The sequence below is a fragment of the Coregonus lavaretus genome (assembly GCF_964263955.1).
Source record: "Coregonus lavaretus genome assembly, chromosome: 34".
Classification (NCBI taxonomy): domain Eukaryota; kingdom Metazoa; phylum Chordata; class Actinopteri; order Salmoniformes; family Salmonidae; genus Coregonus; species Coregonus lavaretus.
In genome coordinates, this window is record NC_140021.1 from 27,441,560 (window position 1) to 27,449,868 (window position 8,309).

Genomic DNA, 8,309 nt, shown 5'->3' on the forward strand with positions numbered 1-8,309 from the left:
AAAACAAATTGTGTTTGCAAAAAGTCATCAAAGTAAGGGCATTTCGTATTTTTTTCACCCAACTTTTAACCTTAATCCAATGACATGGTGCATTTTTTTGGTTGAAAAGGAGACCTGAATCCAACATACCAATTATTAATTTGTAGACAAACTGTAATTAAAGCCAGACTCAGTGGCACAGATGGATATATCCAAGAAGAAGAAACACATCCTTCAAATATTGATATGTGGTTGCGTTGACAACCAAACATGATAAATAGTCTATTAAGCTGTCGACAATTTAACAAATTATATGTGGTTTCACCTCTCCATCTCAACCAAAATGAAAAGCTAAAGAAATAACATAATAGGATTAAGCCAGTGGCTCAGATCTAACTATCCAAGCAGTAGATACATCTCCTTTAAATGTTGATATTTGTTTACGTTGTCAATCAAACACAGTAGCGGTGTGTAGGTAAAATCACAGGGGAACCCCTCCAAAAAAGCCATATTACAACCTATATGTTGTGATAATTGCATTGTTTGCGCTATAATCTGTTGGTTCATATGCCTTGCCACTGTGATATATACGCCTAAGGCCGAGACAGTAAAAAGACACAGTGGCTTAGACACAGTTGAATAAATTCAGCCACACCTTTGTTGTTTCATCACGAAGTCCACAAAGCATATTGCATGTAACAATTATTGATTTAGAACCACGGAGAGTTACCGTAAGTCGCAAAAAAAACAGGAGCTGCCTCTATTATTCCAGCACCATTTCAACTTCAACATTTCAACATCCTCAAATCACCTATGCTTAGTCTAATACAGTGATAACTAATAGATACCAAAAATGATTTAGTCCAATCAGCGTAAGCTAAATATGATGTGGTTGTCCATGGTTCTGATTTCGGTGTGTGTGTGCGTGTGCATGCGTGTGCGTTCGTGCAAGAAGAAAAAACATGTTGGGTGATTCTCAAAATGCATACTACCGTGCTCCCAGCACACAAATTGGAGCATGGGAGGGTCGGAGTATGAGTCCAAATCAAAGTATGCGAAATGGAGCATGGAGGGCACTTCTCAAATGCGTACTCTGTTTGTACATATTTTGAAGCATGCATCGATGCAAGCTTCAACGGAAATTATGCAAAATATGACGCAAACACGTAAAAAACGATGCAAAAGTTATTGAAATCAATGGCGGCCATTATTTGAGCTGAAGCGATCGCAAGCCCAAAATAAGTCAATAGAGCTAACAAGCTAGCTAATACTGTTAGCTAGCCATGAAGAATTGTTTGCTAGCTACCCACGAAGAATTGACATCTACTCTATCTTGCATAATATTAGTTTTAGGTCATTTTGCCTGTTAAACTATCTGGTTGGCTACATTATTACGATTCACACATACAGTGCATTCGGAAAGTATTTAGACCGCTTGACTTTTTCCACATTTTGTTACGTTACAGCCTTATCCTAAAATTTATTTATTGGATTTGGTCCTCATCAATCTACACGCAAAACCCCATAATGACAAAGCAAAAACAGGTTTTTAGACATTTTAGCAAATGTATACAAAATAATTAAATGAAATATGACATTTACATAAGTATTCAGACCCTTTACTCAGTACTTTGTTGAAGCACCTTTGGCAGCGATTACAGCCTCAAGTCTTCTTGGGTATGACACTACAAGCTTGGCACACCTGTATTTGGGGAGTTTCTCCCATTCTTCTCTGCAGATCCTCTCAAGCTCTGTCAGGTTGGATGGGAAGCGTCACTGCACAGCTATTTTCAGGTCTCTCCAGAGATGTTAGATCGGGTTCAAGTCCGGGCTCTGGCTAGGCCACTCAAGGACATACAGAGACTTGTCCTGAAGCCACTCCTGGCTTCTGGTGTTGTCTTCGCTGTGTGCTTAGGGTCATAGTCCGGTTGGAAGGTGAACCTTTGTCCCCAGTCTGAGGTCCTGAGCGCTCTGGTGCAGGTTTTCATCAAGGATCTCTTTGTACTGTGCTCTGTTCATCTTTCCCTTGATCCTGACTAGTCTCCCAGTCCCTGCGTCTGAAAAACATCCCCACAGCATGATGCTGCCACCACCATGCTTCACTGTAGGGATGGTGCCACGTTTCCTCCAGATGTGACGCTTGGCATTCAGTCCAAAGAGTTCAATCTTGGTTTCATCAGACCAGAAAATCTTGTTTCACAGGGTCTGAGAGTCCTTTAGGTGCCTTTTGGCAAACTCCAAGCGGGCTGTCATGTGCCTTTTACTGAGGAGTGGCTTCTGTCTGTTCACTCTACCATAAAGGCCTGATTGGTGGAGTGTTGCAGAGGTGGTTGTCCTTCTGGAAGGTTCTCCCATCTCCACAGACGAACTCTGGAGCTCTGTCAGAGTGACCATCATGTTCTTGGTCACCTCCCTGACCAAGGCTCTTCTCTCCCGATTGCTCAGTTTGGCCGGGCGGCCAGCTCTAGGAAGAGTCTTGGTGGTTCCAAACTTCTTCCATTTAAGAATGATGGAGGCCACTCTGTTCTTGGGGACCTTCAATGCTGCAGACATTTTTTGGTACCCTTCCCCAGATCTGTGCCTCGACACAATCCTGTCTCGGAGCTCTACGGACAATTCCTTCGACCTCATGGCTTGGTTTTTGCTCTGACATGCACTGTCAACTGTGGGACCTTACAGTATATAGACAGGTGTGTGCCTTTCCAAATCATGTCCAATCGATTGAATTTACCACAGGTGGACTCCAATCAAGTTGTAGAAACATCTCAAGGATGATCAATGGAAACAGGATGCACCTGAGCTCAATTTCAAGTGTCATAGCAAATAGTCTGAATATTTATGTAAAAAAGGTATTTCTGTCTTTAATTTTGTAATAAATTTGCCAACATTTCTTAAAACCTGTTTTTGCTTTGTCGTTATGGGGTACTGTGTGTAGATTGATGAGGACAATTTTTTATTTAATCCATTTTAGAATAAGGCTATAATGTAACAAAATGTGGAACAACTCAAGTGGTCTGAATACTTTCCGAATGCACTGCAGCTATTGTAGCTGATAATTATTAAGTAAAACAGTTGCTTTGTGTATATCTTGTTTCGTCTCTATTGCCATTGTCCTGGTTGGAAGACGGTTCAGTGAATGGGTAAGTCCATAGGTCAATGGGGCTAACTGGCAAGCTAGCTAGCCACACAAAATGTACATCTACCTTGTGTAACATTAGTTTTAGGTCATTTTTGCCTGTTTAACTAGCTGGCAAGCTAGATTATTATGATTCACATATCTTTCTGATAATTATTAAGTACAACATTTGCTTTGTGTATGTCTTGTTTCGTCTATTGTTGCCATTGTCCTGGCTGGAAGAAGGATCGGTGAATGGGGAGGTGAAGCGTGAGGTAATACTGTAGGGGGAGGGCGAGTGCTTCTCAAATGTAATGTTTTATGCATTCTCCACACTCTTGTCCTCACAAGAACCTACTCAAGAGAACGTCATGCACTCGGAGCATGAGAGTGTGGAGCACGGTAGTATGCATATTGAGAAACACCCATTGACTCACTCTACTTGTATAGGAATGCCAATGGCATCATTTTCTCTTTCATGTTGACTCTGTCATACAGTACACACTTTTAGTTTTTGTTGTCCTAAGCTACCTGGCTAAAATGCTAGCTCGTTAGCCTAACTTCTCTTCATTGGCAATGATGAGACAGCTAGTTAACATTAGCCTACTATATCTAGCTACATATTGAACTTCCATCCTCTCAGGCCAGTGGCACAATGTATGAATTTATGGTTTGATCAGAATCGCAGTTATAATCATTGGCCAGCACGGAGAATTAAGTAAAACATCAAGTCCAAATATCTATCACCATCCATGGCTAATTTAGGAAAAGGCCCATTTTAGCTAGCTAGCCACCAGAGTATAACGACACACGAGATGCAACAATTCAAGTTTTTTCTGTCAATGACGTTTGGCTTTTGATGTGATGTGATTGGTGTGAAGCCAAATCCAATCAGGCTTCCCATGACACTTATTTTGGTGCACCAGGACCATTCACGGTTGAGCTCACTCAGTTTAGCTCAACGCTGATTGGCTATTATTTTTTAATGTATTTTATCAAAGGAGGGCAAATGCTCGATGGCTTCCCTTGAATTCAATGGTATGGACGGCAACAATGTCATACTCTTTTTGACCAGACAGCATCAGATAGATGGGCTACACATACAGAGACAGAGGGGCGCTGTTTCATTCGCTCGGATACTTTCTCAGATGAGATACATTCAGCCTCATGCGAAGTGAAGGAAAATATGAAACACAGAGAGACGAAAGATACATTTTTCGTTTTTATGTTGGTAAATTTTTTTGGGAAGCCTGGCTTCCCTTGGCAACTATGAATATATGCGAATGGCCAAACACAATTCAATATTACTTTTGAAATAGAATGAATAGCTTAATGTTAAGGCTATTTTACAAACTAATGTAACAGTATTTATTCAACCTTAAAATGAGTAACACATCCATGGCCACATTTTGAGGTTACTGTAACAACAAATGCCTTCTTCTGTAATCATAGAAAGTGTGCATGTTCAAGGTCGTAGGTCTGTGCAAATCTTCACAATTGCTAGAATAATGTGCACAGAATCTCAAACGGCATTGATCACTTGTACCATGTACTTTAATGTAGTCTCAACTGCAATCCAAGTCATTTGATTGTGCTATTAGATGAAGCAGTGTTAACACATGAAGTTGTTGTTTAAATAAACAAAATATCTGACATTGTATTCCTATTTGAACTTTATTGTGCTTTTAAATGGTTGAAAGCGCAGTGATAACACATTTAGGTGACAACTAAACCAAAAATCAGACTACTATTATCCATTGGAATTTGCTTGTGCTTTTAGATGGTTGAAACCATAATGTCTGCTAAATGACTAAAATGTAAAATGTAAATGATAACACATTTGGAATTCATCCAACCTTTGGCTGTCTTTTTGAGAGGTGAAAAGAGGTTGGAATCTCATTGTTCAACATATCTACCAAATATTACCCAATTCTCCACGCTGAAATGATGTGGTGTGCCCAGTGGGAAGCTTCCACACCTCATCGTTGGTGGGCTTAGAACCGCTGTAGTCATTATTATTTTATATTTTTATGGAAAAAGTCGTGGTTCTGTGGTGAGGATGGACCAGGCTTTGTTGTAATGTGTATTATCCCGTGTGACACTTTGAAGTTTCTTCACCCTATGATTGCTAGACTGAAGATGCAAGCCTGGCAAATTGAACACAGATGTGCAGAAATGTGTCACATACTTTGATCGTTCTCTACCATGCAAAAAAGCTGGGAAAGGTCACCTGTTATAATAGTCTGCAGAGACAAGAAGAAAAGCAACTTGGGACTGCTATGCTACAGGGTGGAAACACAGTCATCAGAAAGTAGTCACAGAAGAGTTTATTTCCAAAAAGCTATATGCACAAATTCTTCACATTTGTGTTTTTTCATCAGAAATTATTGCTTATGGGTACCTTCATGTGTGTGTAAAATATTACTGTTTATAGACTTTTAATTAACTGATTTTTGTGTTTTGTTGCAATTCATTGTTTAGCTGGAATGGAATGTTCGTATCCTGTATATTTGACTGTGATATGTGGTTGTCTCACCTGGCTAGCTACAGTATCTTAAAATTAATGCTCTTACTGTAGGTCACTCTGGATAAACGCATCTGCTAAATGACTTAAATGTCAAATGTCAAAAGTTTTACATACAGATCTCATATTACTATATAGTTTTTTTTAAATGTTTTAAATATTGATGTCACAAATGTACAGTATCATTTGTACATTTATTTATTTAAAAATGTAGTTATTTGTTACATTTGACTATGTAAAACCTAGAGTAGCAGTGCTACTTATTTCTCTGAGAGTGAGGCAGATATATAAAATTTAGCAAAAAAAACATGATTATTTGTCTCTCTTGTCACGCTCTGGCTCCGGGACTTTGTATTATTGAGCCAGGGTGTGTTCATTTTTGTTGTGTTTGGGGATTAGTTGGGTTGTTATTGGTGGTTTCATTGTTTGGTCCAGTGACTCCCAATCAGTGGTAACGAGTGTCAGCTGTCGGCTCGTTATCTCTGATTGGGAGCCATATTTAAACTGTCATTGTTCACCTTGGGGTTGTGGGTTTTTGTTCTATGTTCAGTCGTTGTCACTGAGGACTTCATGATCGTGTTTTGTTTTGTATTCTCGTGTATTGCATTAAAGTCAATATGTTCGCTACCAACGCTGCGCTTTGGTCCTACTTCATAGACGATCGTGACAGAAAAACCCACCACAACGAGACCAAGCAGCGTTTCCAGGAGTTGGATGACGAGTGGTGGAGACAGAAGAGCGAAGGTTGGGAGAGGACTATAGAGGCCTGGTCCACGGAGAGGAGAGACCCCCAGAACATTTTTAGGGGGGGGCTCACGACGTCGGGCCAGAAGGAGTACGGGTTAGAGGAGTGCAGTAGGTTGGCAGAAAAGGCCGCCAGGTTAAGGGGGCCACTGGTCACGAAGGGGAAGGAAGGTGTGGAGGCACGGCGAAGGGTACTGGGGTGTGTTACCAGTCCGGTCCGGCCCGTTCCTGATCCCCGTGTAGGGCCAGGGGTGTGTGTCCTCAGTGCGGCCCTGTCTGTGCCTGTTCCTCGCATGGAGCCTGTGGTGCGCGCCGCCAGCCCGACTCGGTCTGTTCCTGCTCCCCGCACCAAGTCTGTGGTACGTTTCGTCAGCCCTGTCCGGCCCGTCCCTGCTCCCCGCACCAAGCCAATGGTGCGCGTCGCCAGCCCAGCCCGGCCTGTCCCTGCTCTACGCACCAAGCCAAAGGGGTGCGTCGCCAGCCCGGCCTGTCCCTGCTCTACGCACCAAGCCAAAGGGGTGCGTCGCCAGCCCAGCCCGGCCTGTCCCTGCTCTACGCACCAAGCCAAAGGGGTGCGTCGCCAGCCCATCCCGGCCGGTTCCTGCTCCACGCATCAAAACTACGGTGTGCGTCGCCGGCCCAACCTGGACTGTTCCTGCCACTCGCACCAGGCTAAGGGTGCGAGTCGTCAACCTGGGTCAGCTCGTTCCGGCTACTCGCACCAAACCAAGGGGGCGAGTCGTCAACCTGGTTCAGCCTATTCCTGCTACGCGCACCAAGCCAGGGAGGCGAGTCGTCAGCCTGAGGAGGTCCGTTCCGGCTCCACGCACCAAGCTAGGGGTGCGCGTCATCAGTCCGGATCCAGCCAGCTGGGTTGGATCGGACCGGAGCAATTACGGGGGGATGGATGTAGGATGGTGGTCAAGCCCGGAGCCAGAGCCGGAGCCGCCTCCGAGGAGCAACACCCACCCAGCCCTCCCCTATTTGGGTTCTTTGAGGCGCGGTCGCAGTCCGCGCCTTTAGGGGGGGGTACTGTCACGCTCTGGCTCCGGGACTTTGTATTATTGAGCCAGGGTGTGTTCATTTTTGTTGTGTTTGGGGATTAGTTGGGTTGTTATTGGTGGTTTCATTGTTTGGTCCAGTGACTCCCAATCAGTGGTAACGAGTGTCAGCTGTCGGCTCGTTATCTCTGATTGGGAGCCATATTTAAACTGTCATTGTTCACCTTGGGGTTGTGGGTTTTTGTTCTATGTTCAGTCGTTGTCACTGAGGACTTCATGATCGTGTTTTGTTTTGTATTCTCGTGTATTGCATTAAAGTCAATATGTTCGCTACCAACGCTGCGCTTTGGTCCTACTTCATAGACGATCGTGACATCTCTGAAATGAAACTATCAAGTGATAGATTTTAAATAAATACATGTCTGTCATTGAGCAACCCCATGCCATGATTAGATACTGAAAAAACACACCATCTCTTTCATAATTTCTTTAAACAATAAAAGCTAATTTACCAACATTTCTGATAATGGATATATAGCGTTTTGGAACTAAACTAACTGACTATATATATCTACCGATGGATTAACGTGTTGACATTCGTCTGTGTCCTTAGGGAATTGCTGTGGATTGATTTATAAGGACTCATGACCAAAAGGTCAAGAGTTCGAATGTTGGTTTGGATAATGTTACCATACCCTAAAGCAAGGTTAAACTACTGGACTTGACAGGTATTGATTTGTAATGGAACTGAGTAACAAAGCTAAGCACCTTATCTGTTTTTAAAATCTATAAGAAATGTTCTGTGTGCACTTTGGGAAAAAATGACCATACTGCATACTGAAGCTGAACATGATCTGGACAATATCAGTATCGCAATATTTTTTCCATGCCAAAAATTCAAACACAAAGCAGATCTAACTATTTGGTCATTTAAAAACCTCCTGTA